Here is a 12615-nt window from a genome sequence, read left to right as displayed (position 1 = left end):
CATACCATTGGGTTGAAAGCCACCCAAGCAGAGTAAGAAGGTAGACGAAAATGCTGGAGAAACTCAGCAGGTGAGGCAGCATCTTTACCCAGATCCCAACTCTACGACCACATCTTAACCCAGACCCCAACTTTACGACCACATCTTAACCCAGACCCCAACTTTACGATCACATCTTAACCCAGACCATGCTGCCTTACCCGCTGAATTTCTACAGCATTTTTGTCTACCTTCGATTTTTCCAGCATCTGCAGTTATTTCTTAAACAAGCAAAATATGGGGCGCTGTCCCTCAGTTTGCATGTGGCCTCACTCTGTCAATGGAATAGACCCAGAAGGTTGTTATGAGAAGTGGATTTAAAATGGTTAGGAACCAGAATAGAGGGGAAATGGTCACCTCCTCCATGCTCTGTCTCGCTAATGTCACATCAGGGGCACTGAATGCATTAGACGAGTGTTGCAAGAGATGCACAGGAGCTACCATCTCACCTGGAAGGAAAGTTGGACTCCCTGGATGGAAGCAAGAGAGAAAATGTTACCTCTGAAGGAATGACACCTGGGAAGGAGGAAATCGAGGAAATGTGGAGGGAGTAGTCTCTGCAGAAAGGGGTGGAATGGGAAGATGTCTCTGGTGGCGATATTACATTTGAGGTGTTGGAAATGTTGGAGAATGATATGAATGATGTGTCGGCTGGTGGGGTGGAAGGTGAGGGCAAGGGAAGATCTATCCTTGTTCTTTCTGGGAGATGGTTGAACAAGAGCAGCAATGTTGGACACAGTGGGTGAGGGTTCCATCAACAACACCAGTCACATTTACTGAAAAAAGTGAACATTTTGGATGTCCTGGAATGAAAGCCTCATTTTGAAAGTGTGATGCAGATGGAGAAATTGAGAATAAGGGATAGTCTCCTCGCAAGATGAAGGGTGGAAGGATGTATAGTGACGATAGTTATAGAAATCCGTGGGTGTGTAATGGATGTGTAGGAAGGAATTGCAGATGCTGGTTTAAACAGAAGGTAGACACAAAAAAGCTGGAGTAACACAACGGGACAGGCAGCATCTCTGGAGAGAATGACGTTTCGGGTCGAGAAGCCTGAAGAAGGGTCTCGACCTGAAACGTTGCCCACTCCTTCTCTCCAGAGATGCTGTCTGTTCCGCTGAGTTACTCCAGCTTTTTGTGTCAATCTTCGGTTTGCAGTAGATGTCAGTTGATTGTCCGGTTCCATGGTGGACAGAAATTGAAGAAGGGGAGGGAGGTGTCAGAGATAGTCCAAGTGAATTTGAGGGCAGTTAGTAGTAACATTAATGAAATAAACAAGGGTGCCGGAGACAGCCCTGATACAGCCTTGAACAAGCTATTTTCATACCTCATCCTATAACATGTTTTTCCTTTTAGACTGGTTGTGGATTGATTGCATACCTGATTTCTTTGTGGGGATTACATGAGACGCAGCTGGATTAAGCCATACTTTTGTATTACTGCATTCATTTCTATCAAAGCAGCAGGGATGAAAGCAGAAATGTGCTTCCTGTTTCCAACTGTTCGCTAATGGAGGTTTTCCTCTGTCAAATGACGTTGGTGTCCTGTTCAGAAGATTATTCAGTATTTAACCATATAACCATATAACAACTACAGCACGGAAACAGGCCATCTCGGCCCTTCTAGTCCATGCCGAACACTTCCTCTCACCTAGTGCCATCTACCTGCACTCAGACCATAACCCTCCATTCCTTTCCCGTCCATATACCTATCCAATTTATTTTTAAATGATAAAAACAAACCTGCCTCCACCACTTCCACTGGAAGCTCATTCCACACAGCCACCACTCTCTGAGTAAAGAAGTTCCCCCTCATGTTACCCCTAAACTTCTGTCTCTTAATTCTCAAATCATGTCCCCTTGTTTGAATCTTCCCTACTCTCAATGGAAAAAGCTTATCCACGTCAACTCTGTCCATCCCTCTCATAATTTATCAAGTCCCCCCCCTTAACCTTCTGCGCTCCAAAGAATAAAGACCTATCTTGTTCAACCTTTCTCTGTAACTTAGGTGTTGAAACCCAGGCACCATTCTAGTAAATCTCCTCTGTACTCTCTCTATTTTGTTGACATCTTTCCTATAATTTGGCGACCAAAATTGTACACCATACTCCAGAATTGGCCTCACCAATGTTTTGTACAATTTTAACATTACATCCCAACTTCTATACTCGATGTTCTGATTTATAAAGGCCAGCACACCAAAAGCTTTCTTTACCACCCTATCTACATGAGATTTCACCTTCAGGGAACTATGCACAGTTATTCCTAGATCCCTCTGTTCAACTGCATCCCTCAATTTGCTACCATTTACCATGTATGTCCTATTTTAATTTGTCCTGCCAAGATGTAGCACCTCACACTTATCAGCATTAAACTATTTTTTTACTTAGCATTGCAATTTTTTATTGCATTAATATTGGATTGAATTGACTAATATTGTATGCCCTTATGTATCTATTTTTTTTTTCAACCTAAAATGAAAGTATATTTCCTTTAAGCCTGAAGAGGTTAGTTGTCAACTTGCGGATTGTAGGTTTTGATTTGTGAGACGTTGTGCGGTTGCTCACAGCCTCGTGTTAGCTATTTAAAATGCCAATAATTTCCAAATGCTATGCAGTTGTTTCATAGGATGAGCAGGCGATCTGCTCCCAGAGTAAGAAAGCACTCAAAAATAATCTATATGTGATGACACAAAGTGCTGGAGTAACTCAGTGTGTCAGGCAGCATCCGTGAAGATCATGGATAGGTGACGTTTTGGGTCTGGACCCTTCTTCAGAAGAAGTATTTGTCTGAAGAAAGGGTCTCCACCCATATTGTCAACCATCCATATATTCCAGGGATGCTGCCTGATCCCTGTGTTACTCCAGCACCTTTGTCTCTTTTTTGCAGACCAGCATCTGCAGTTCCTTGTTTCTACTTAATGCTGTGGTGTATATTTTCTGAGATAAACCAATTGACATTATTTCAGTCTCCTTCCGACTAATTGGAAAACATTTTTGGTAGAATTTCTAAAGCTGTCTGTCCCAGTTCGTGCTCTGGTAGAACATTGGAATTTTATGTTCAACCAAACTGGAACTTAAACTTCATCTCTATTTGCTGTTTGTAGTTTAGTAGGAGACTATCTTGGAGGACAATTGAGTTTGGAATTTGCTGGAGGGTATCTGGATGCTTTTGTTGAAGTGTGTCGGGTGGTGTTGTGAATATAGTAGACAGTGGGGGTCACAGTTTGGCAGAATTGGAGATTGGCAGAAAGCATAGACTATCACTGGGTGTGGAAGCTATTCACGTACCATGCTGCCACTCCTTGTCATTGTAATCATTCATTTTCAAAATGAGGACGGACAGGTTTAAAATTCAAACATCGGCAATCAACATGCAGCTGAGATGGCTGCCTTTGTCTCACAGTGGAATTGATAGTCAATAACTTCAGGATGGGTTCCGTAAAATTTGTGAGCCTTGTTTTATAGTGTACTGTGATGCTTGGAGGCATTGTCAATCCACTTAGAGTTTGCACCTGTCAGCTGGTCAGGCAGATCTTGCAGCCTTTACGGAACTGCGTGTACCAATGTAAACACTTTTCGCTTAATCTGCAAGAGACACCTGGAGTAAGTGGGACAGTGTACGTTTTATGACAAGGATATGGGTCTTCAAATCTCTGCCTGAGATGCTTCACAGTGTTTGTTCTACCCGTTATGTGGTCTTTATAATAAATCGCATCATTTGTTCCTTCAAGTCATCGTGCCACGGCCATACCCAATATCAGACCAGGCTCACCCGCGCGGAACCGGAAACCTGCCTGGAGAGGGTAGCCGTCGACCCGGCTCCTGCTCTCCCCGTGGACTGGAGAGGAGGGATTCGGAGTCAACAGAGGACCGGTGAACGGATCGGCTGCAGGAGGCAGTGCACTGCCTCGACGGTGGAGTGGGCTGTTGGAGGCCCTGCAGCTACCTGGAGCTCGCCTGGACTGGGCGCCGCACCAAGAGGCCTAGCACATGGACTGGATGCGGCCAACAGGCAACACGGAGCGGTGGAGCAGCAGTGGATGACACCAACGGCTACGTTTGGCCAGGCCGACCTTGCAATGCCACCAGGACAACGGGCCTTTATGGTCAGGTTAAGAACTCTACACCTTTAACAACTGGGACTTGAAAATGGCACCAAATCCAGCGACACTGTATATTGTCTCAGTGTACTACCACTATACACTTCTACTGTATCTTGTACATACATGCTTATCTAAAATGTATCTAGGTGCTTATGTATAGTGATACTTGTACTGAACTGTATACCAAAATGAATTTCACTGTACATTGGCATATGTGATAAATAAAATACCATTGAAGTCTTTGGATACCACCTTGCTTGATTGCTTCACCAGGTTTAGCCCTTTTGCTTATGCTTTAAATTCTTCACAAACTGTTTCCTCACAAAACCCCGCCTGAGTTTCTTTTGGAAATGGCCTTCACTTTTCTTCAGTCATGTAGACTTATAAATTCAACGGTTAGTGAGCACTTATTACACCATTGTTCTGCCCTAAATGCTCGGTCTTTGATCAGGCCATTCTTGATCCCATTCTTGCAATCCCTGGCATGTATTTCTCTCCAAGATCATTCTCCGTCTAGTCTTTAGTGTCATCTGCAAACTTAATAATTGTGCCTTGCCCATTCTCATCCATTCCTGTCAATTTCTCTGAACTGCATCCAACACGTGAGCCTACTTCCTTAAATAAGGAGACCAATACTGTGAGCAGTACTTCAATGTGATCTCACTTTTACCCAATAAGATTGAAGGGTAGTCTCCCTATGATTACAATCAATTCCCCATGATAACATTGTGCACTTGCCTTAAATATATTCTCTACTTGCAATCTGGTCTTTTCTGAATCATGAACTAGCACCCAAAGATCCCTCTCCATCTAAGGTATCTGCTATTTTTCACCATTCACCTTCAAGCATAATTTTATTTTGTTCCATCTAAATGGACAATTTCATATTTCTTTGCATTATACTTCATTAATCATCTCTTTGCCTACTCACTTAACCTACCTCAAGGAGGTAGATCTAGAAATCATGGACGCATGATTTCTAGATCCAATGTTCTCTAGATACTGGATCAGTTCTTGTGGATTGGAGGGTAGCTTATGTTATCCCACTTTTTAAGAAAGGAGGGAATTATAGAACAATTAGCCTGACATCGGTCGTCTTTAGTGTCATCTGCAAACCTTTTTACCCAGAGAGTTGTGGAATTCTCTGCAGTGGAGGCTGGTTCACTGGATGCATTCAAAAGTGAGTTAGATAGAGCTCTTAGGGCTAGCAGAATCTAGGGATATGGGGAGAAGGCAGGAACGGGCTACTGATTTTAGTTATCAGCCATGATCACATGAGCCATGTGATCATGGGCCATGCTCAAGGGCTGAATGGCCTACCCCTGCACCTGTTTTCTATTTTACTATGTTTCCATCTATGCTCTTTCTATAATTTCCTTGCGTACTCTTCACCATTTACTTCCTTCCCAAGCTATGTGTTGTCAGGAGATTGCAAATATCTTCAGAGTAATTTGTACCCCAATGGAGACTGAACCACTTGGGTTTAGGTTTATTATTGTCATGTGTACTCGGCAACAGTGAAAAGTGTCTTATGCATTGAAATCATATAAACTACATATAAATGCAATCGTCAAACTCACATACAACAGAGCAAGGGAAAGGAGGAAGATGCAGAATATAGTTATCAGCAATGTAGGGTGTCAGTTCCATAGCTCCTGTCCAATATCTGCATTAGGGTTGAGATGAATCAGACGGACCCCTAGTTTGTGGAAGGGCTGTTCAGAAGCCTGATAGCAGAGGGGAAGAAGCTGTTCCTGATTCTGGTGATGCAAGCATCTGTAGAAGTTTGTAACTGTCATTGTCCACTATAACCGAGTATGGGATTTCCCCCCTTTGGGCACTGGGTCAGAATCTTGGAGCCCAGTCACTGAGAGACCAGTGGGACCTCCCTCACTCATGGAGCTCAGCGGCTCAAGAAGGCTCCACCATGTCCATTGCAGTTGGGGAATGCCAATAGCCTTGTTCTTGCTGCTGATTGCTACATTCAGAGATTTAAAGCAAAATGGGATCATTGGGGATGGCAGGGTGAGGTCCTGACTCACTCCAAGTAAGACTCCCTTGATCAAATGCCCGACCAGTGTTCAGGTGAAAGGTGCGTGATCTTAAATGTTAACTCAGTTTCTCCTTCAAAAGACACTGCGAAACCTGCTGAGTGTACCAAGTTCTTTTTACAGCTAAAAATATATTTTTGTTATTGCAAGCTAAAGATACTAAAGGCAGTCATAGAGTGTGGAAACAGGCCCTTCGGCAGAATTTGCCCACACTGGCCAACATGTCTCAGCTACACTAGTCCCACCTGCCAACATTTGGTTCATATCCCACCAAACGTGTCCCATCCATGTACCTGTATAACTATTTCTTAAATGTTGGGATAATCCCAGCCTCAACTACATCCTCTGGGAGCTTGTTCCGTACACCCACTTTGTGTGATAAAGATACCCCTCAGATTCCTATTAAATCTTTTCCCTTTCACCTTAAAGGGCTGTTTGTTACATTGTATAATATAGTATCATTGCACAGTTGCTGGTTGAAGCAATTACTTGTCAATTTTAATGTCCACCCTCTGTACAACCAGCAGCCTGTGTTCATAAAGACACAGTGGTGTCTGATTACTGTGGGAATGCTGTAACCAAAATCCATTATAAAATGGTCTGTAATAATGAGGGTAGAGTGTCTATAAAATTATGAAAGGCATTGATCGGATAGACAACATTAAAGGAGATATGCATTCCATATTGTTTACACCGTGGTGGGTGCCTCGAATGCACTTGACAGGTGGCGGTGGAGGCAGCAATGATTGTTATGTTTAAGTGGCGTTTCGATAGGCACATGAATACACAGGGATCAAGTACAGGCAGAGGATATTCCTTTAAGTTGGCATTGACTTGTGGTCCGAAGGGCCTGATCCTGTGCTATACGATTCTATATTCTGGATGTTTAGTTGCATCTTACCTGCCTTGTTTTATAAGCAATGAAGTGTATATGAAGGTTACTTGTTAAAACGGCAGAGGTTTAAAGAAAAAAATACCAGGAAAAACTCCACAGTACTGTCTGATTTCCAGACTGTTAACACATTTTCTGTGCTTATTTCAAGTTTCCAGGTTCATTGATGTTTTGCATTTCAGTTAATGTTTTGAAAATCTGGCCGATTATGATGTTGCAAATATAAGACGGATTGATTGGAAGATACAGTATAGAAACGGGTCCTTTGCCCCACCATGCCCACGCCAACCTTTGATCACTGATTCACACTAGTCCTACGTTATACTTTATTCCCATCCATTCACTGCAAATGCAGTAATTTACAGAGGCCAATTATCCTACAAGCCAGCACGTCTTTGGGATGTGGGAAGAAACTGAAGCATCTGGAGGAAACCTGTGCGGTCACAAAGAGAATGTGCAAACTCCAAACAAACGACATTCAACATCAGGATCGAACCCAGGTCTCTGACGCCGTGAGAGACCAGCTCTACCAGCTGTGCCACTATGCTGGAAACACTCAGCAGGCCTGATAGCATCTGCGGAGAGAGAAACAGTCAGTGTTTCAGCTCAATGATCTTTCATTAGAATCAACTGACATTTTGGCTGATTTGGAGGTAAAAATTGGGCAGGTATTTCCACCACTATAACAGGCAGAAATTTGAATTGTTGCCTTGTAAAAGCGGTCTCTCTGCCACGTTTCCTTTCTCTGTAATATAAGATTTTGCTTTTAGCGGGTAGGTAAAACCTCTTCAGTCTATACATGAAATATGGATGGGATGCAGGAAATATATATTGTGTATATATCCAATATTCCATATTTGGCTGGTAAATATAAAAATATATAACCAAGCACTGATTAAAAAATGCTGCAAATCTTACTCAGTTGCATTTTAGCTGTCGTGCATTTAAATTTTTGTTTGCAAATCCTGACAATAGGACAATTTTGTATTCCATAGGTTTGCTTTAGTTCTGGTTGTATTGGAAGGGAATAAATCGGTTTCCCTGCTGGTGTTTTGCTATAAATGTACTTGTTTCTGACATTTACTACACGTGTAATTCCCAGCAATGCTTCTCTGTTCATGTGAGAGATTACATAAGTAATCTTGTATTAAGAAACTGCTTTGCATGGATTACAAATGAAACACAAAGGTTAAGTAATGTTGCTTCTAGATTTCAGCTTTTAATGATCTTCAGATCGTGCTAGAATAATTTTTTTTTTTTAAAGATCTGAACTATTCTAAAGGACATAGCTGCTTTTTACTTAATCAATGAACTCCATCTGCTTCATACAATTTTATTTGCCAAATGTATTATGAAGGACCACCAGCAAGTCACCATGATGAAATTAAACTGTGATTTGGGTATTATGTATTATGTATCTATATAAAATATCTGATCTGATTGGATAGCATGCAAAACAAAATATTTTCATGGTAACTTGGTACATGTGACATTAATAAACCTTAACCTAAACCTATTATGGAATACACAGGAATGAATTCAAGCCTATAAATCTCACTTTGGATTCAACTACAGTCTGTTCTAGGGTTGTGATCTTGGAAACATTATTGAAACTACATAAATGATTGTAATCTCTAACAGCGTTGTGAGCACATTCAAAATGTTCAGGGCGGCACAGTGGCACAGCAGTAGAGTTGCTGCCTGACAGCGCCAGAGACCTAGGTTTGATCCTGACTACGGGTGCTGTCTGTATGGAGTTTGCACATTCATTCTGTGACCGTGTGGATTTCCTTCGGGTGCTCCGGTTTCATCCCACATTCCAAAGACGTACAGGTTTGTAAGTGAATTGGCTTCTGTATATTGCAAATTGTCCCCAGTGTGCAGGATGGTGCTAGTGTACGGGGTGATCGCTGATCGGTGCAAACTCCGGGGGCCGAAGCGCCAGTTTCTATACTGTCTTTCCAAATTCTAAAGTGCCATTCCTGTAACTTCTACTGAAAATAATTTTCTTTCAAGCTCATCTTCATATGCAACAATATATATTAAATGGGCAGTTAGGGATGGAGTAAGCTCTTTAAGGATCAGTGTGCAGCCACGTTTCCTCTGGAATAATAATCATCTGTATTTTATTAGCTAGTGGAGTTCAGTGGTGAGTGCTGTGATATCCATTGCAAAGGAGAAGGTGTTATAGACCTTGAAATGCATACAAGTGTATAAATCCCTGGGGCATGACCAGGAGTGTGATGGTAGGCAGTAGTTTGCCTGATGCCCTGGTAGAGGATCTTGTATTTTTGTTTGCTGTAGGTAAGTTACCGGCATGCTGGGGGATAGTTAGTGCTGTGTCTTTATTTAAGAGGAGAATCAGGGATATGCCAGGGAACTACAGGGAGGGGTGTGAGCATGACATCAGTGGAGGGATAGTTATTAGAAGGAATTCTGAGAGGTTTGTTTGCTTTTGGAAATGCTAGTACTGATTAGCGATCATCAGCGTTTGGCTTTGTGTGTGGCAAATCATGTCTTATGAATTTGATTGAGATCATTGAAGACATCACCAGGAGGATTGACGAAGACAGAATGGTAAAAATTGTCTCCATGGGATTTGAACAAGGGCTTTGACAAGATCTTGCATGGTAGGCTGCTCTGAAACGTTGGAGCTCATTGGATCCAGGGTGAGTTGGCCAAATGAATACAAATGTAGCTTGATGGTAGGAGGCAGAAGGGCGGGAGTGATTTTCAGATTGGAGGCCTATGTCCAGCTGTGCACTGCAGGAATTGGTGCTGGATCATGTACATCAATGTTTTGGATGAGAATAATAATAATAATAATAATAATAAACTTTATTTTGGACTCAAGGTCCAGACAAGGGGCAACATTACATAAAAATGCATTGCATATTAAAAAATATCATAAAGTACATGTAAAATTTTAGAATGTAGTAATGTCAATAAGTTTGCAATAAGTTGCCTAAGTTACAACAGGATGTGGATCAACTGGAAAGTTGAGAAAGGAATGGCAGATGAAATTTAACTTGGATGTATGTAAAATGATGAATTTTAGGAAATTGAACAAGGAATGCACAATGAAGATAAGACTTTGGAAAATATTGTTGAATAGAAGGTTGCAAGTACATAGTTCCCTGAAAATGTCAACAAGGGCAGGCAGGATGGTGAAGAAGGCATGTGCATCCTTGCATTTACCAACCATGTCATAGGGTGCAAGATTTGAGACTTAATGTTACAGCTGCACAAAATATTGATGACACCACACTTGGAGTATTGTGTGGAGTTCTGCATGCCACACTAAAGGAAAGATGTGATTAAGCTAGAGAGGGCTCAGAAGAGATTTGCAAGGATGTTGCCTGGATTGGAAGAGGGCTTGAGATATAAGGAGGGATTGGATAGTTTTGGTCTGTTTTTCTTGGAGCATGAGGGGGCTGAGAACTGACAATATGGAAGTATATATAAAATTAGGGGGTAGATGGTCGGATCATTTTTCCCAAAGTAGGAGTGACTAAAACTAGAGCCAAAGATTAAGGTGATGGGGTGGAGGTTTTTAAGGGGATCCCAGGGGTAAACCTTTCAAAGTACTTGGCACCTCGAATGAGCTTCCAGAGCAGTTGGTGGAGGCAGAAACAGAATCAACATTTACAAGGTATTTGAATGAGCAGGATATAGAGAGATGGATAACTTTGTTGGCGCCAAAAATGTGGCAACTTGTACACTGCCTAAACAAAGCATTTCAAGGAACCTAGTTACATGTGACAATAAAATATCATTGAATTGAATGGAATTAAAGCATAGGACTAAAAGGACTAGTATAAAGACATATGATTGTTGACATAGATTTAATGGGTTGCAGGGTCTTTTTTTCTAAGCTGTACAACTCTGTCTTTTTTTTTATTGTAGGGAGTGTTGTATTTTAAATATGTAAACTTGCAAATACTTTATCGTTTGAATTTGGTTTTGTGGTCTATGATGGTGGTCAACTGATGATAAAAGTCCAAAAGAAATCTTGACAGGGAAATGTCCAATTAGTTACAGGAAGTGTCGAAAGGAAAGAGTTGAAAATAGTCATGTTTATATTAACGGCATGAGTGGATATTTCAACTGCTCAATATTGGAAATCTTTACTTTCCCCTCACCAGTGATTGTGTAAAACATTTATTGCTGTGTTTTTCTCAACATAAACTATTTAAAAGACTGGGATGCTAAACCTTTTAAGATCCTCTGTGAGCCTAGTGGTTTTTACTGCCACTTCTCTTTTATTGGATTAAGCAGCCTGTATGGATCTTTTCTGAGCACCTGATGTTAGTAGTATCAAAATATTTTTAGTGAATACTGTTCCATTTAGGATTCCAATTAATTATTAGGATTATTTAATTATTATTTAAGAAGTAATAAATGGTGACCATGTGACTGACAACCACATGTGTTATAAAATATAAAAGACTGAGACGATTGAGTTTTATTTCAATGTTCATTACCATATCAAAAGCTCATCAGTTAAGTCACATTCGTATAATGTTGCTCGTGAATTAAATTTATTTATTGGAGAATAATGTTACTGTAAATGCAATGGATGGATGATATGATAAAGTGAATGTTTTGATGAAATGGTCTTAAAGTTCCACATTATTTTATGGAAAACACATTATTAAGTACCCGAAAGTGATGTATTGTTTGATAGATTAGAGGGTTGTTCGGTACCTCCGTCGTCTCGGCAGATCAATCAAACAATTTTGAATGTTATATACAAAAATAATCGATAGGAGTTTATGATCAAATACAGTGCCCTCCATAATGTTTGGGAGAAAGACCCATCATTTATTTATTTGCCTCTGTCCTCCATAATTTGAGATTTGTAATAGAAAAAAATCACATGTGGTTAAAGTGCACATTGTCAGATTTTAATAAAGGTCATTTTTATACATTTTGGTTTTACCATGTAGAAATTACAGCAGTGTTTATATATTGTCCCCCCCCCCCCCCCCCCCCCCCATTTTCAGGGCACCATAATGTTTGGGACAGCAATGTCATGTAAATGAAAGTACTCATGTTAAGTATTTTGTTGCATATGCTTTGCATGCAACGACTGCATGAGGTCTGCGATTCACGGACATCACCAGTTGCTGGGTGTCTTCACTACTGATACTCTGCCAGGCCTGTATTGCAGCCATCTTTAGCTTATGTTTGTTTTGGGGTCTAGTCCCCTTCAGTTTTCTCTTCAGCATATAAAAGGCATGCTCTATTGGGTTCAGACTGGCGATTGAATTGCCCACTCAATAATTAACTATTTTTTAGCTTTGAAAAACTCCTTTGTTGCTTTAGCAGTATGTTTGGGATCATTGTCTTGCTGTAGAATGAACTGCCGGCCAATGAGTTTTGAGGCATTTGTTTGAACTTGAGCAGATAGGATGTGTCTATCCACTTCAGAAATCATTATGCTACTACCGTCAGCAGTTGTATCATCAATGAAGATAAGTGAGCCAGTTCCTTCAGCAGCCATACATGCCCAGGCCATAACACCCC

General features: G+C 41.0%; 1 protein-coding gene across 10 annotated transcripts in view; it reads left to right on the top strand.

Annotated features, from left to right (window-relative positions):
* Nucleotides 1-12615, top strand: part of tcf4 (transcription factor 4) — a 618702-nt gene that overhangs the window by 106752 nt on the left and 499335 nt on the right. The window lies entirely within an intron of this gene.

The sequence above is a fragment of the Leucoraja erinacea genome, chromosome 1 (assembly GCF_028641065.1).
Source record: "Leucoraja erinacea ecotype New England chromosome 1, Leri_hhj_1, whole genome shotgun sequence".
Taxonomy (NCBI): domain Eukaryota; kingdom Metazoa; phylum Chordata; class Chondrichthyes; order Rajiformes; family Rajidae; genus Leucoraja; species Leucoraja erinaceus.
This window is presented reverse-complemented; position numbering and strand designations above follow the sequence as displayed.